The following is a 17,876-nucleotide window of genomic DNA, read 5'->3' on the forward strand; positions in this document are numbered from 1 at the left end:
AGAACTTACAAAACAGAAAGAAACTCACAAACTTAAGAGAATAAACTTATGGTTATCATAAGGGGAAAGACTAGGGGGAAGGGATAGTTAGGGAGTTTGGGATGGACATGTCCACACTGCTATAATTAAAATGGATAACCAACAAGGTCCTACTGTATAGGACAGAGAACTCTGCTCAATGTCATGTGGCAGCCTGGATGGGAGGGGAGTTTGGGGGAGAATGGATACATGTATATGTATGGCTGAGTCCCTTTGCTGTACACTTAAAACTATCACAACATTGTTAATCAGCTATACTCCAATATAAAATAAAGTTTTATACAAAACTTTATAAAAAACAAGATACAAAAGGGTGATAAAAATATAGGTATGAAGAGCTTTATGTAAGGAAATTTGGTGGTGATACAAATAGACAGAGAGAAAAGGAAAAAAGAGGCCCTTGTCCATAGTGTGGGGATGGGTCAGAGAGAGGCAGCAGCATGGAGGCTCAGTTACTAGGCAGCAGATACCTGTAATGAGCTAAGTGAGGGGACAAGAGATAACCAGGACAAACTTGTGATACATGTCATGACACTCAGGGCTCCTCAAGCATACCAGAAGAGGAAATTGACTCCCAGCATGGCAAATAACTGGGCTTCCCTGGTGGCTCAGAGGTTAAAGTGTCTGCCTGCAATGCGGGAGACCCAGGTTCGATCCCTGGGTTGGGAAGATCCCCTGGAGAAGGATATGGCAACCCACTCCAGTATTCTTGCCTGGAGAATCTCATGCAGGGAGGAGCCTGGTAGGCTACAGTCCACAGGGTCGCAAAGAGTCAGACACGACTGAGCTACTTCACTTTCACTTATGGCAAATAACCACATTCCTGGCTTACTAAAGTGAGAGGCAATACCACGCCTCCCCAATCTCTGAGAGAAGACTGAAGAATATAGACATACTTCAATTACATCATAGAAGAGGTGCCTTGAATTCCAGGCATAATAAAGGGTGTTACCAGAAGGCACATCCAGTAGTCATGTATGGACGTGAGATTTGGACCATAAAGAAGGCTGAGTGCCAAAGAATTGATGCTTTCAAATTGTGGTCCTGGAAAAGACTCTTTGAGAGTCCCTTGGGCAGCAACAAGATCAAACCAGTCAATCCCAAACGAAATCAATCCTAAATATTCATTGGAGGGACTGATGCTGAAGCTCCAGCATCACTGAAGCTGAAGCTCCAATATTTTGGCCACCTAACAAGAAGAGCTGACTAATTGGAAAAGACCGCGATGCTGGGAAAGATTGAGGGCAGGAGGAGAAGGGGATGGCAGAGGATGAGATGGGTAGATAGCATCACTGACTCAATGGACAAGAGTTTGGGCAAACTCCGAGAGATAGTGAAGGACAGGGAAGCCTGGCATGCTGCAGTTCTTGGCGTCACAAAAAGTCCGACACAAGTGAGCAACTGAACAACAAAGTATAATCAAACTCTCCCCTTTAAAATGGATCGTCCGTCAACTGTAACGTCCTTTATCATAAAGGCTCTCTATACAACATCATTTTAAGAGAAGGAAAGTGACAACTGCCACAAGATCTTTCATATTCATCTTCTCTGTAATAAAATAATCCTATATTGAACCTTCATAAAAAGTAATCCCAAAAGAGTAAGCACATGCCAACATTTTTGCACATCTAATACTTCTGAAAAAAAATTGGAAATTTGATTTTTGGTGTTGGAGATGACTGATGGGGAGAAGAAAAGGCTTGACTAATATGTTTTGAAGTGAATGTCTCAGATACAAAACTCACAAAGCCAAAAACAACTATTGTTCCCCCAATGAATAAGAAATGAATAGCAACAGGAAACAAGCAACAGTCATAAAATAATAAGTTAAAATGAACCCTAAATTGATACTTCATTGTCAGTGTGACTCATTCCTTTTCCTTCCAACTTGTCATTATGTTAACAAAGAAACAAAGTCACCTTGACCATCTAGACTTCTTGGGTATCCATTTTTTCATCATCACTGTTCCATCTCATATTTACTAACATTTATTTAATTCAATGACGTATCAGGCAGCTTGCTGATTGACATAAAAGCTAGTTAAACGTGCTTTGTCATAAGGAAAGGTAGAGGGCTAAGGAAATATTGTGATATAGAAATTACAGCTAACACTTTTTTAGTATTTACCAAGTGCCAGGTAAGAGAGGTAAAGTAACACACTCGTGTTCTAACTAATAAATGGCAACAGCAGAATTCCAGCTTCAGTCCTTTTACTCAGTGTGGATTCACGTCCTGGCTCTGCCTGTACTTAGAAGACCAGATTTGATCTTAATGACATTTTTAAAGTCCTATATTTTGTGCCCTTAGGGGAATATCAGATTAATATTCTTCCCATTTAATTCTTCCACCAAGAGGATGTTCTGGGAAACTCAGTAGCACAGTGAGAAAAGCAAAAGTTGTTCCTGGATGAGCCATCCTTTCCATTTGCTACAAGGTTCTAACTCAGGAAACCCCGAGGGTTACAGGATCACATGATGGACACTAAGCTGGCATCACGAAAGGAAGTGCAGTGTAGAGGTAAACAGCACAAGGACTTCCCTGGTGGTTCAATGATGAAGAATCTGCCTTCCAATGCAGGGGACACAGGTTTGATCCCTGGTCGGGGAACTAAGATCCCACATGCCATGGAACAACTGAGCCTGCGTGTTTCAACTACTGAAGCCTGTGCACTTGAGAGCCCATGCACAACAACTAGAGAGCCTGTGTGCCACAATCAAGACCTGACATAGCCAAAAATAAATATTAATAAAGAAAAAGAACAGCACAGACCTGGGAGCCAGAATGTCCTAGTGTGAATCCTGGTTCCTCCACTTCATAGCTTATGATATTAGGTTACTTCACTTCTCCAGGCCTCAGTTTACTCCCCTCCAAATAGGAATAATAACACCAAACTCTTAAGGCTGCCAAGCCCACAGGCCAAAGGCAACAGTACTTTGGTCCCTCTTACACATAAAGTGTCTATGTAAAGGCATTTGGGACAAAAGATCAGTGAGACAACGCCTTCCTTCTCCATTACTAGAAAGAGTTAGTTGCTGAGTTGCATCCAACTCTTTGTAACCCCATGGACTGCAGCCTGCCAGGCTCCTCTGTCCATGGGATTTCCCAGGCAAGAGTACTAGAGTGGATTGCCATATTTCTGCTGTACAGCAAAGTGATTCAGTTATACATACACACACACACACATTCTTTTTCATATTCTTTTCCATTCTGGTTTATCACAGGATACTGAATATAGTTCCCTGTGCTATACAGTAGGACCTGTTGATCTGCTCGAAATGTCATAGTTTGCATCTGCTAACCCTAAACTCCCACTCCATCCCTCCTCCACCTCCCTCCCCCTTGGCAACCACAAAGTCTGTTCTCTGTGCATCTGTTTCATAGGTAAGTTCGTTTGTGTCATATTTTACACCCCATATATATCATTCCTAGCCTAAGTCTTGATTCAAGCCTGGCATCTTTGTGAATGGAAGTTTCAGAACTTGTCACAAATATGTTTGGTAACATATTACACAAGAAAATCTACCTCAAAAAATAACAATAATAATGAGTGCCTACCACAAACTCCCAGACAGCTGAATGGATTATTCCATATTTAACATCCCTTGTGAACTATCTCCATCAATTCACAAGGGACATTAAACCAAGTGACTAAATGTACAAAGCTATATGGGCCAAGTAGCTTCTTGCCAATATCACAATATGTTTTGATCCTCCAAGTAAATGTCCTGGTCATGTTGCCATAGTTGGGAATGTTTATAGACTATATGCTTTTCTAAAGCATACACACACACACACACACACACACACACATATATAACATATGTGTATATACACACATATATATAACATGTGTGTATATATATTTCAATATATTCATATATACATATTCCAACTCCTTTCATTAATATCCAATCAAGAATCCAGATACTGGCTACATAGCTAAATATCAATACTTCATTTTTCACCCAGATGTACTAAAATCCCCCCCTTAAAATACTGCATAAATGCAGTAGTTTTTAGCATCTGTACTGTTAGCAGCAGTATGGTTTTACCTATTAAATTAAAACACAAAAAGGTCACCAAAATGTTTCAGCAAATATTTAGTTGGAACAAGGTCTTCAGAGGAGGGAAAAAAAAGAACAAATAAAGGTTTCAAGTGGGCCAATCTCACAACTGGCACTTAACAAATATATACACCTACACTCAAAACCTTTTCATTTAATGGAAATGTCTTCGATCAATCAGTTAATGCCACATAACCCAGACCAGACACTTGATAAGGCCGGTCTAGCTTGTGGTGGGAGTGACGTTGGAGGGCAAGATTGAGCTTTACATCCATTAGCCCACCACTGTCACCTTTAGGTATTTAGGATACCTAAGCCAAAGCAACTGGCATATACATATAGGGTATAGACAGAAACAGGGATGTATCTCTTCCTTTACATCTTCTCCACAGGACAGCCTGAATATTCTTTTCTATAGGCCTTTGCTTATGACTTTTCACTTATTATGGGGAAAGTGCAATGGGGTCAAACTCCTTGTTTACAGTATCCAATGTAACTAAAGTGTTGTATCACCTGGAATTATTCTCATGCTACTCACCCTGCCAGATGTCATGGGAGGAAATGGCAGGGAAACCTTCAGCGAACAATATCAGAACCAAAATGCTTTCTTAGAGCTAAGAAGATCATACATAGCAAGTCTGGTGTAGAGCAAATGAAGGGTCCATCGTGCCTCCCCTCAGGATTTCAAGTCCTGGGAATGTCATCCTTGACTGTCCCTATGCGGTGACGGCAGACAGTCAGGAGATCAGGGACTTCTCTCGTGGTTCAGTAGCTAAGACTCCATGCTCCCAATGCAGGGGCATGCATGCATGCGTGCTCAGTCATGTCTGACTCTGGGTGACCCCTGGACTGTAGTCCATCAGTCTCCTCTGTTCATGGGATTCTCCAGGCAAGGATACTGGAGTGGGTTGCCATTCCCTTCTCCTGAAGGGAGATCTTCCCAACCCAGGGATCAAACCTGAGTCTCCTGCATTGGCAGATGGATTTTTTACCGAGTCACCTGGGAAGCCCTCAATGCAGGAGGCCCAGGTTCAATCCCTAGTCAGGGAACTAGAACCTGTAGGCCACAACTAAAGATCCTGCATGCCGCAACTAAGACATAAATAAACAAACAAAAATTAAATATATGTTAAAAAAAAAAAAAAAGAAAGAAAAACTACAGTCACATATCCAAAAGGCCTGGGTGGAGGTGGGGAAAAGTGGGGCCAGAAACACCATACCACCTAATACCTTCAAATAAATTCTTCTTAAACTAGTAAAAGAGGATTTGATTGTCCTCTGCTAAGAAACCAGACTGATACAGCTATACTGCTTGACAAGCAAAGGTTAAAATGCACAAATGCAGCAAAACTACCAGAAAAAAACCTTGGAAAAAGGAATCCATTTCCAATATAGTGATTAAAAATTGTATGGTTGACCTAACCACCTTTGGTCTGCTTCTACCCTCTCCTTTCTTATTTCTCTTTCATTACCCTGCTATTCCTCTCCTAATCCTTTGCTTTGGAGTCTAAAATAGCTGAATGATATATGTTAATACATGCATTGAAAAATCTCTGGAAAAATACCAGTAACAGTTAATAAGAGATGTATCTGAAAAGGATTAAAGGATATGGGGTGGAAAGTAATCTTTCACTGTGTGCTCTTTGATGGTTGATTTTTTTTAAACCACATTAGTTAATTATTCTTTTGGTTAGAAATTAAAGCAAAAACCTGCCCCTAAAAAGGAAAGAGAGACAAACAGTAAAACAAAGTCCACATGTAACCATTGGTTTTACTCTTTTTTGTGTGCTTAAAAACTATAGGGCTAGCCATAGTTTGGTATAGAAATTCATGCTATTGGTCATAAATAAGATTGGGATTATTTCATTAAAACTTCATTACCATGAGTCCATACTAATATAAATAAATGACTGAATAAGTAAATGGGACAGAGGAGACCATTTTCCTACACAGAAGAATTCTACCTAATTTATATAGATACTCCACCCTCAAGGAGATGGAACATAATTCCCCACAACTTGAGCACGGACTGCACAGAGCGGCTTCCTTTCTACTGTACGATCCAGCAATCCCACTCCTGGGCCTATATCCAGCAAAAAAAAACAACGTAATTTGAAAAGTCACATGTACCCTAATGTTTATTATATACTTACAAGAGCTAAGACATGGAAGCAACCTAACTGTCCATCAACAGATGAATAGATAAAGAAGATGTGGTACACATACAATGGGATACTACTCAGCCATAAAAACGAAGGAACTAATGCCATTTGTAGCAACATGGATGGACCTAGAGATTATCAAACTGAGTAAAGTTGAATCAGAAACAGAAAGAAAATATCATATGATGATGTTTATATGTGGAATCTTAAAGGATACAAATGAACTTACTTACAAAAAGCAGAAATAAACCCACAGAGAAAACAAGCTTATGATTACCAAAGAGGAAAAGTGGAGGAAGAGGGATAAATTAAAAAGTTGGGATTACATATAGACACTTTTATATATAAAATGGATTGCCAACAAGGACCTAATATATAGCACTAAGAACTCTACTCAATATCTTGTAACCTATAAGAGAAGAGAATGTAAACATATATATATATATATATATATATAACTGAATCACTGTGCTATACACCTGAAACTCAACATTGTAAATCAACTGTATTTCAATAAAAATTTTTTATAAAGACTGAACTACCTCTGAGAGTGTTTTTACTGGAGAGTTAGGAGGGGCGCATGGCTCTGCTCAAGATAATGCACCACAGGGGAAAGGCCTTGAAGCAGAAGAGGCTCAGGGTGCCAAAGACCACTGTTATAGTGCAGTCACTAGAGAACTATTTGAAGGTGGACATCCCTGAATGGGGAAAATAGAGTGGAGAAAGGAGACGGATGAATACAATGGTAAGACGAACTCCTCTGAGGAGGAGGCAGGACTTTCACCAAGAAGCATGGAGGTCTGTCTGCAGGGCAATGAACAGGAAGTTCCTCTCAAAGAGAAGGCCTGTGAGATTCGAAGGGAACTGGGATGTATTGCAATCCCTACCTCCTCCCATGAAGGGTTGCGTGTGAGTGCTAAGTCACTTCAGAAGTGTCCAACTCTTCACAACCCCATAGACTGTAGCTTACCAGACTCCCCTGACCATGGGATTCTCCAGGCAAGAATACTGGAATGGGTCACCATGTCCTCCTCCAGGGGATCTTCCTGACCCAGGGATCAAACTCACGTCTCTTATATCTCTTGCATTGGCAGGCGGGTTCTTTACCACTGGCACCACCTGGGAAACCCCCCATGAAGGGTTGGAGATACTTAATAAATGCTTTCCTTGTGGACTATGGATTAGATAACATTGGGTATTGACTTTAAATCATTTCCTTCATCTGTTGTAATTTCCTTCGTTTTGCTTACAGCAAGGTTCTCAACTTAGGGTCCACGGTCCCCAAGGATGTATGGATAGAATTTAGAAGGTCAATGAACTCGGATGGAAAAAAAAAATTACATCCTTATATTCACTAATCTCAGAGACATTACTCTGTCAACAAAGGTCCGTTTAGTCAAGGCTATGGTTTTTCCAAGAGTCATGTATGGATGTGAGAGTTAGATTGTAAAGAAAGCTGAGCACCAAAGAAATGATGCTTTTGAACTGTGGTGTTGGAGAAGATTCTTGAGAGTTCCTTGGACTGCAAGGAGATCCAACCAGTCCATCCTAAAGGAGATCAGTCCTGGGTGTTCATGAAGCTGAAACTCCAATACTTTGGCCACCTGATGCAAAGAGCTGACTCATTTGAAAAGACCCTGATGCTGGGAAAGATTGAGGGTAGGAGGAGAAGGGGACGACAGAGGATGAGATGGCTGGATGGCATCACCTACTCAATGGACATGAATTTGGGTGAACTCTGAGAGTTGGTGATAGACAGGGAGGCCTGGTGTGCTGTGGTTCATGGGGTTGCAGAGTCGGACACAACTGAGCGACAGAATTGAATTCACTAATCTCTAACCAAAATTTAGTATTTCCTTCAAATATGGATATAGGCAACAAACCACAATAGTTTCAGTATCTGTGTGGCTTTGTCACCAATAGAAATCACACATATTTCACACATCACATTACAGTTATTGCATATATTGTGAAATACATGGGCTCCAAAAATCACTTCAGGTGGTGACTGCAGCCATGAAATTAAAAGACACTTGCTCCTTGAAAGGAAAGGTATGACAAACCTAGACAGTGTATTAAAAAGCAGAGACATCACTCTGCCAACAAAGGTCCACATAGTCAAACCTATGGTTTTTCCAGTAATCATGTATGGATGTGAGACCTGGACCACAAAGAAAGCTAAGTGCCAAAGAATTGATGGTTTCAAATTGTGGTGCTGCAGATGACTCTTTAAGAGTCCCTTGGACACCAAGGAGATCAAACCAGTCAATCCTAAATGAAATCAATTCTGAATATTCATCAGAAGGGCTGATGCTGAAGTTCCAATACTTTGGCCACCTGATGCAGAGCCAGCTAATTGGAAAAGACTGTGATGCTGGGAAAGATTGAAGGCAAAACAAGAAGGGGGTGGCAGAGGATGAGATGGTTAGATAGCATCACTGACTGAGCAAACTCGGGGAGATAGTGGAGGACAGAGGAGCCTAGTGTACTGCAGTCCATGGGGTCGCAAAGAGTCAGACATGGCTTAGCAACTGAACAACAGTATATTGTGAAATATCCCTTTGTTCATTACGACTTTAAAATTTGGGCAGTCAGTAGGCCCACTATTAGATCTTACTGTGTAGTAAGTTAATAAAGAAGAAGTGAAGTGAAGTGAAGTCACTCAGTCCTGTCCAACTCTTTGCGACCCCATGGACTGTGGCCTACCAGGCTCCTCCGTCCATGGGATTTTCCAGGCAAGAGAACTGGAGTGGGGTGCCATTGCCTTCTCTGGGGGATCTTCCCGACCCAGGGATTGAACCCAGGTCTCCCACATTGTAGGCAGACACTTTACCGTCTGAGCTACCAGGGAAGTTAATAAAGAAGTGCATTGCAATTCTGATCATTGTATTTCAATATAATTTGTTTCCTTTGTAATCCAATCTGTTTGATTTTATGTATTTAAACTACTATTCTGATAAAGAGACCATCACCTTCGTCAAAGGGTCCATGACACAAAAATGGGGTAAAGGTTATCAACTTTATGCTACAACAAGGAGTAGGTTTAAAAATCAAGAGAGAAATGTCCTGTTAATAGCCTCACCACTTCCCCGCCATTATACTAGCAACCAATACAAACACACACCCCAAAGAGAGAAGGGGACTGTAGCCCACGAATGCAGTGTTCAGACTAGCAATAAAATGACAGTGGTCATACAGCAGAAAGCAGCGAGGAGCCTCAGGACATAGAGGAACCACAGGCAAAGCAGATGATGAAACGGAGGACACAGCAAACTGTTCTAAGTATACTAAAGGACGTAACCCTTAAGGGCCATGTGCTTAGTCACTCAGTCGTTTATGACTCTTTGCAACCCTATGGACTACAGCCCTCCAGGCTCCTCTGTCCATGGGATTCTCCGGGCAAGAATACTGGAGGGGATAGCCATTACCTTCTCCACGGGATCTTTCCGAGATTATTTACCATCTGGGCCACCCAGGGAAGCCCCTCAGGGCCATAAGGAAACTAAATATTGTGCCCTGCCATTCTAACTGGTCACAATACTCTGGAAACAAAAAGGGAGGAAACATATCATGTGATGAAGAACAGTGACTCAAAGCCATTAGCTCAGAGCAAGGGCTGGAATAGGCTTTCACCAAGACCACGCTCTGTTAGCACAGCATCTTTGTTGGTGGTAGTTTCGTTTAAAAAAATTATTATATAATCTGATATATACAAAATATTCTATATCATTTATAAAGTATAAGGAATAATGATAAATGAGTTTCAGTGAACCTATCACCAAATGCAAGACCTAGAACATTCTGAATGTCAGTGCATCTACTGTGTGCTCCTACCTCTCCCATCCCTGTCTCCACATCAGAGGAAAGCACTAGCCTGAACTGGGATTTACCTTACTTTACAGTTTATCATGTGTGTGGGATTCCTCTCAAGGCATTGCTTAGTATTGTTTTTAAGCTTTATAAAAATTATGCCCAACTGCACGAAGTTTTTGGTAACTTAGCTTTTCATTCACTACTTTGTTTCTAAAAGGCAGCTATGTTCTTGTATATAACAGTGGTGAATTCATTTTTATTCTATCATAAAATAACGAATAACAAATTTTTTATCTATTTTCCCATCAATGAACAAATAATTTATTCCAGTACTTTTGTATTATCAGCTATGTTGCCAAGGACATGTCTAAGGAGATTTCCTGGTTCACAGGCAGAAGAATTTGAGAGGTTATACCTAGAAATAAAATTGCTGGGTCAAAGAATATACGCATGTTCAATTTCACAAGATAATGCCAAGGGGACTTCCCTGGCGGTCCAGTGGCTAAGACTGCACACTCCCAATGCAGGGAGCCTGTGTTCGATCCCTGGTCAGAGAACTAGATCCCACATGCTGCAACTAAGTGTTCCTGTGCTGCAACTAAAGATCCTCGCGCAACCAAATAACTAAACAAAATATTTTAAAAAAAGATAGTGCCAGTTTTATTTTCCAAAATGATTTTACCAAACGTGCACTCCCCTTATCAAGGTACATAGAGGGGTGGGATGGGGTGGGAGGTGGGAGGAAGCTTCAAGAGGGAGGGGACATATGTATACCTATGGCTGATTCATGTTGATGGATGGCAGAAACCAACACAACATTGTAAAGCCATTATCCTCCAATTAAAAATGAATTTAAAAAATTTTAAAAAACAAGGTACATCAATTCCTATTGATCCATGTACATACCAATACTTGACACTATCAGATTTCATAATGTATTGCCATCTTTGCACACTCAAGATAGTATATTGCTTCATCCTATTAGGGGCATAGAAGTGTCAGCAAGTGCCAAAACTTTTATCAGTACAACTAATTCAAAGTTATACAAAGTCTTAACCTAAGGTCTCCCTGAAATGCAGAGCCTGAGACAAGGGTTTGCAGGCAAGCAATTTATTTGGGGAATTGATTTCAGAAAATAGAATTAGGGAATTTAGGAAAGGGAAGCAGAAAAGAGAAAATCAATACAGGGGCATATTTTCAAGTTGGCCACAAACTGTAGGCAATGGGGACCTTCACCTTTCTTAGACTCTATGTGAATGACTTAGAAGCTAACAAAACTAAAATGCAGTTCAAAATTATCTAGTCAAGGATGGGAGAAAGAAGCCTTTATCTCTGGCTCCCAACCCATGTTAGTCAAGGATTGATTCACGGGCTTTAAATACTCTCACAGTCCATAATACCTATGTGAGTGCCAGACAGTTCCAACAGGCCTCTGTGTTGTAACATCGAAGCAGTCCCAGGGTGGAAAGTGAACTATCCACTGTAAGGTTCAAGCAAGGTCCTGTCTGGTTACACCCACATGAAATTGGTTGCAGGATCAATGGCTTGACTAAAAGGGAGGCTGAAAGGATGCACAGTGAGACACAAGATGTGCCCAATATACGCAGCTACTAAGTGGCAGGGATGGAACGCAAACATATGTGTCTATCACAGTTCAAACAGTAGGCATTTGGTACATAGTATGTAAACACTGTCCACTGCCTGCCCAACAGCCTTCACTACCTTTCTTCTCGGCTAGGACAACACTAACATGCTCAGGAAGCCAGCAAAGAACTCTGAAATGGAGCTGGCACAGTAGCTGCAGGGCTCTGTCACGAGCCCAGATTCCTTGACTTTTCCATTCTCACCACATCAGTACTGACATACATCCTGAGTCCAAGATGGCTCTAGCCATCATGCCTGCATTCCAGGCTAGCAGCTGGAGGAAACAGGAAGTATGCAAAGGACCCTCCTCCCAGTCAAGCCATCTCTCTTTAGGCAGGCTTCCTTAGAAGTCCCCACACAACACAACGGTTCTCTGTGGCACCGCTCAGTCATAGGATCACACCTTGGTACAAGAGATGCTGGGTCACAGAGACTGTTCAGTGGATGCATTGGCACCAGGAATAAAACTGCACCATCACTAAGGCAGAAGGCAAGAAAGGATGCTGAATGGCAACTAGAGGTCTCTGCCAAAGGAGCCGTTTGATGTGGGGCAAGCTCTTAATCTATACTGCAGTCTTCCTCTTTGTACATTGGAAGTAAAAGTACTACTTCACAAAGTTATTACGAGGACCAAATGAGATCATGTAAATAAAATTGCACAGTTGCTGGGATGCAGAAAATGATGAATAAACGCTAGCAGTGCAAGCTCAGATAACTGATCTTATCAGTGTCTCTGCATTTCTCAGGCTTGAAGGTGCTGGATGCTGACTCACTCCCATAATGCTCGTAAGTGTTTAAAGTCAGAGTGGAGGCTTAGTAATTTACAATGAGAAATGAAACTTTCACACAGACCAGACAGCTTGACCAGGTTATTCACTCCCTGAAGGCAACAGACAAGGAGAATCATAAGGTTGACTGCCAAGCATGAAATCAGGAGAAACAGAATTCATTATACAATTCAACTATTTAATGGCATTAGGCTTGGACACTCTCTTGCATCGTCTCCACAACTGAGTTTATCTAATCTGGCAGGTCCGATGATCAGGCTGGAAGTATCACAGGTAACCTCTCCCCTGGACAGTGCTGGGAGGTTTTACCAATTGCTGGCAAAACTCACCAAGAATGTAGAAACTGTGCGAAGACCCTGAGGGTAAACTCCAACACTTTTGGCATCAGCAAATTCATTCTGGAATAGGAAGCCCTATAAACCTGGCATAACTTTGGTAAAGTCAGAAGTGAGGGAAAATAGGGCAGCATGAAACCGCTTTAGATTTATTGGATTAAAAGTTGAATTCATTTTTTACTTTAAAATGGAAATATTTTAGATGCTTCATACCAGAGATAAGAGAGAACATTAATAAGAACTAAAAACATAAATGCTACTAATTGAGCAAACAAAAATATAACAATGTATATATACATGCATGTGCCAGAATCTCACTTGTGACAATTTTTTATCTTCTAGGCTGTACATATACTTTCTGTTGCCAGTTTTGCTCTAAATAGGGTACAATAAAAAGTAGGAAAGCAATGTGGCATAAAGGAAACAGTGTTAAACTTTGGCATCAAAGTTGCTTTTCAGTCTTGGCTTGACCTCTTGTAAGTAATGAGATCTGAACAAGTTATTTAATGTCTCAAAACTTTTTCTCCTCTGTGATAGACTGCAAAAAATAGCCCCTGTTCTTTATCCTTCTCTACATCCATTTCTTTGGTCATAACTTCGTAGGATCCTCCCACTCTGACTCTGGGCCTAACCATGGGGCTTGCTTTGGCCAACAGGACAAGGTAAAAGTGAGGGTATGCCAGTTATGCATCTAGGCCTCAAGAGACCTATTTATTTCCATTTGTTCTTTCCTGTACCTCTGCTGGCTGCCCTGAGGACACGACCAGGTAGCCTGCCAGAGGATGAGAAACATGTGAAACAGAGCCCAGGCACCAGTTACTCCACTCAAGGTTAGTCTAGGAATATTATTCAGTGATTTAAGGGGAAAAAAAAGAATGAAATAATGTCATCTGCAGCAACATGGATGGACCTAGAGATTATCATACTAAGTGAAGCCAGCCAGACAGAAAAAGACCAATATCATACAGCACAACTTATATGTAGGATCTAAAAAAAATGATATAAATGAACTTATTCACAAAATAGAAAGACTCACAGAACACAAATGTATGGTTACCAAAGGAGAAAGGGGAGAGGGGAGGGATGAATTATGAGTTTGGGGTTAAAACATACACACTACTATATATAAAATAGATAACCAACAAGGACCTACTGTACAGCACAGGGAACTATACCCAAAGCTTGTAATAACCTATAATGGAAGAGAACGTTAAGAAAAAGAGTGTGTGTGTGTGTGTATACATAACTGAAAACACTGAAAGGGTTAGCCTACATCAGCCAATATCCAGATAAATCCAAGACATGTGAACAATCCCAGCCAAGATCAACAAAACAGCCTAGTTAACCCCCAGCTGACCTAGACACATGAGCTTATAATACGCACATTGTCATATGCTACTGAGATTCTATGGTTGCTTGTTATGCAGCATTATTATGGCAGCAGATAACTGACACACACGTATCTGATATATTAGAGGTTACAACAGCTAAATGAGATATCAAAGGTAGAGTGACTAATATACAAAAAATATATATATATAGCTATTTGGGGGGACAAGTTTCTACTTAAAAAAAAATACAACCACATTCTTGAAATTATACCCAGCCTAACATAAGTTTTTGGATGTTTCTAAACCATTTAGTCTCACATTTGCACACAGTCTTTTGTTTTACTCTCCCAAAAAAGTAAAAACATCTGTAGACCATGAATTCTACTAATTGAACTTTCAAAGAGCAGGCAAACTATTTTTCCACCTCCAGTCATTTTGGAGAGGGGGGTATTGTTTGATGTAGCTCACCATTGGTCTCACATAGAAATAAAAATTTAATTATATTAGAATTTAAAATTAATGTGTTTTGAGAAATGTGCAATGCCTCCCAGCCCCGCCCCAGATTGTACAATCCCTAGAATTGTTAATCCTCCCAAGAAAAAAATCACATATAAGAAGCCAGCAACTCATCTCATAAAATCATCTTTGAGCTGATATAAGGGCAAGCTGCAATTTAGCTCTGTGATTAGAAAATAAACATAAATAGAGATAAATGGGCTGATGTATAGACTCCCTGTTCATTCACCTCCATTTGCATAAGAGATTAAGAGACATCAGTGTAGCATTTTCTCTCATTTCCTCATCCTTTGTCTTTTGAGCAGATAAAGTAATTAAGCCTGGCAAAACAAAAAGTACAACACTATAAACTTCACAAACAATGATGTATGTAATGAACTAGATTCACTCCATACCACAGAATCTCAAAATGTGAGAGAGACATGGTTCACAAAGCTCTTCTCAGTATCTGAACAATCCCCAAAATTGAAATGTGTATTTCCACTAGGAGCCCCGGCTTCCTGTGTGTTTAATATAAAGTGTATAGAGACTGATGGAACTTTAAATAACTGAAATTAAACATTTAAAAAATAAAAAAAAGAAGGGATGGTCCCTATACCAGCAGCACCATGAGAAGTAGTGCATACTGATGATTTAGGGCGATGGATTTTCTTTGGGAGCCTTCTCTGTTCCTTACTGTGGAACATGTACTACAAAAAATGTTTGAGATGATCCTTAGCGCACACATGAAAGCTGAAGTTGATGAAGGAAAAGAGAGCATATATCTCACTGCCAGCTTGAAGACTTGTTAGAAACACAAATTCTTGGGCTCTAACCCTTAGGCCCTAACCGTACAGAATCACAAATTCTGAAGTCAGGATCCAGCAATCTGTTTTTAATAAGCTCTCCAGGTGATTCCCATGCCTGCTCAAGCTTCAGAAGTACCAATCTAGACAGCACCAAAGCTGCTTCCAGCATTATCTGGGGGCTGGCAGCATTGGCATCACCTGGAGTTCGTGAGAACTGCAGACCCTCATGCCTCACCCAGAGTTAGTGAACTGGAATCTCAACTATAGAAAGATCTTCCGGTGAATTGTCTGCACAGTAACTTTCAGGTAGTGCCGTACTCATACCTGTCCAGTGGTTCCTGTTCTGGGCTGAATTGTGTCCCCACACCCCCAACCCCAGTGACTTCCCTGGTGGCTCAGATGGTAAAGCTTCTGTCTACAATTCGGGAGACCTGGGTTCCATTCCTTGGTCGGGAAGATCCGCTGGAGAAGGAAGTGGCAATCCACTCCAGTACTCTTGCCTGGAAAATCCCATGGACAGAGGAGCCTGGTAGGCTACAGTCCATGGGGTCACAAAGAGTCAGACACGACTGAGTGACTTCACTTTCACTTCACTTTCACCCTCAACCCCACTCCAACTCACAAGTTGAAATCCCAACCCCTAGTACTTCAGAATTTGTGCATGGAGACAGAGCTTTTATAAAGAGGTAATGAAATCAAAATGAGGGGTGGGCCCTAATCCAATATGACTGGTGTCCTTGTAAGAGGAGACTGGGACACGATACATCAGAGGAAAGACATGAAAACAGTGAGAAGGCGGCCATGTACAAGGCAAGGAGAGGGACCTACCTCAGAAGACGCCAGCCCTGCCAACACCTTGATCTTGAACATCTAGCTCTCAGAACTGTGAGAAAATAAATTCAGTTTTTAAGTCATCTAGTCTGTGGTACTTGATTTTGGGAGCCGGAGCAACCGATAACAGCTCCCAAAATCAGGTGTGTACTGCAATCATCTGCTGCTGCTGCTAAGTCACGTCAGTCATGTCCGACTCTGTGTGACCCCATAGACGGCAGCCCACCAGGCTCCCCGGTCCCTGGGATTCTCCAGGCAAGAACACTGGAGTGGGTTGCCATTTTCTTCTCCAAAGCATGAAAGTGAAAAGTGAAAGTGAAGTCGTTCAGTTGTGTCTGACTCTTAGCGACCCCATGGACTACAGCCTACCAGGCTCCTCTACCCATGGGATTTTCCAGGCAAGAGTACTGGATTGGGTTTCAATGGCCTTCTCCGGGAAGTCCAGGTATCAGGCCTTAAATCTGGACTTTTAAAAGCTCCCTGGGTGATTTTTAAAGTGCAAAACAGTTTGAGAACCACTGATGCTAAGTCGGAGAAAGCAATGGCACCCCACATCAGTAGGTCCTCTCTGCAAATACATCAGGACTTCTACTGGAAAAGTCAAGAATTCAAGCTGGCAGTGAGATATATGCTCTTTTTTCCTTCATCAACTTCAGCTTTAATGTGTGCGCTAAGGATCATCTCAAACATTTTTTGTAGTACATGTTCCACACTAAGAAACAGAAGGTTCTCAAAGAAAATCCATCACCCTAAATCATCAGTATCTACAACTTCTCATGTTCTACTTGGCCCTCCAGCTAAGTTGCTCTCCAGACTCCTAGGATGCAAATTAGAGACTCTGAGTTTGTGTAACCCAGAATTTTGGGGCATAGGTGCCAAACCAGTAATTATGTTTTTTAATTGCTAAACTCTTTTCCATTTGTCCTTGCGAGGTTGTGACGCTCCCAAACTCACAGCACAACTATCTACTTACTAAAGGTTTACTCTCTTTCTCCAGAAGCTGGAGGATCTGACCGACATTTATAACAATAAAAACCATACATGCCATATATATATTATATATAGAAATTTATTTTTCTACCTGCAGTCTCTAAAAGTTACCACTCTACAAAAATGATTTAGCACCCTTAAAATACCATACCCGAGAGAGAAAATAATCCTGTTCTGAATATGCTTTTGCTACACTGTTTAATATTTAATGTGATAGTTGGACCAATCATTAATACCATCACTGGCTAAAACAGAACCACTTTCTTTCATGACAGTTCAACAGACTTGCCAGCTAGTTCCCAAAATCTCTCTCCAAAGCCCCTCTCCCTGGCCTCCTTCCCACAATACAAGGTAAAAAAACAGATATTTCCTGGCCTCCCCATGCCACAGTCCAGTCCCATGGATTGATAGGTGGCCCAACTCTGACCAATAAGATAAAAGGGAGATTCTGTTGAGGAACATTGGGGAAGTTATTTCTTATCTGATAGGAGAAAGTTGCAGGAGGAAGTTATTCTACCACTTTCTACCCCATTAACTGCATTTGAATGTGGGATAAGGACGTAATGTCTAGAGC

The sequence above is a fragment of the Bos taurus genome, chromosome X (genome assembly GCF_002263795.3).
Source record: "Bos taurus isolate L1 Dominette 01449 registration number 42190680 breed Hereford chromosome X, ARS-UCD2.0, whole genome shotgun sequence".
NCBI lineage: Eukaryota > Metazoa > Chordata > Mammalia > Artiodactyla > Bovidae > Bos > Bos taurus.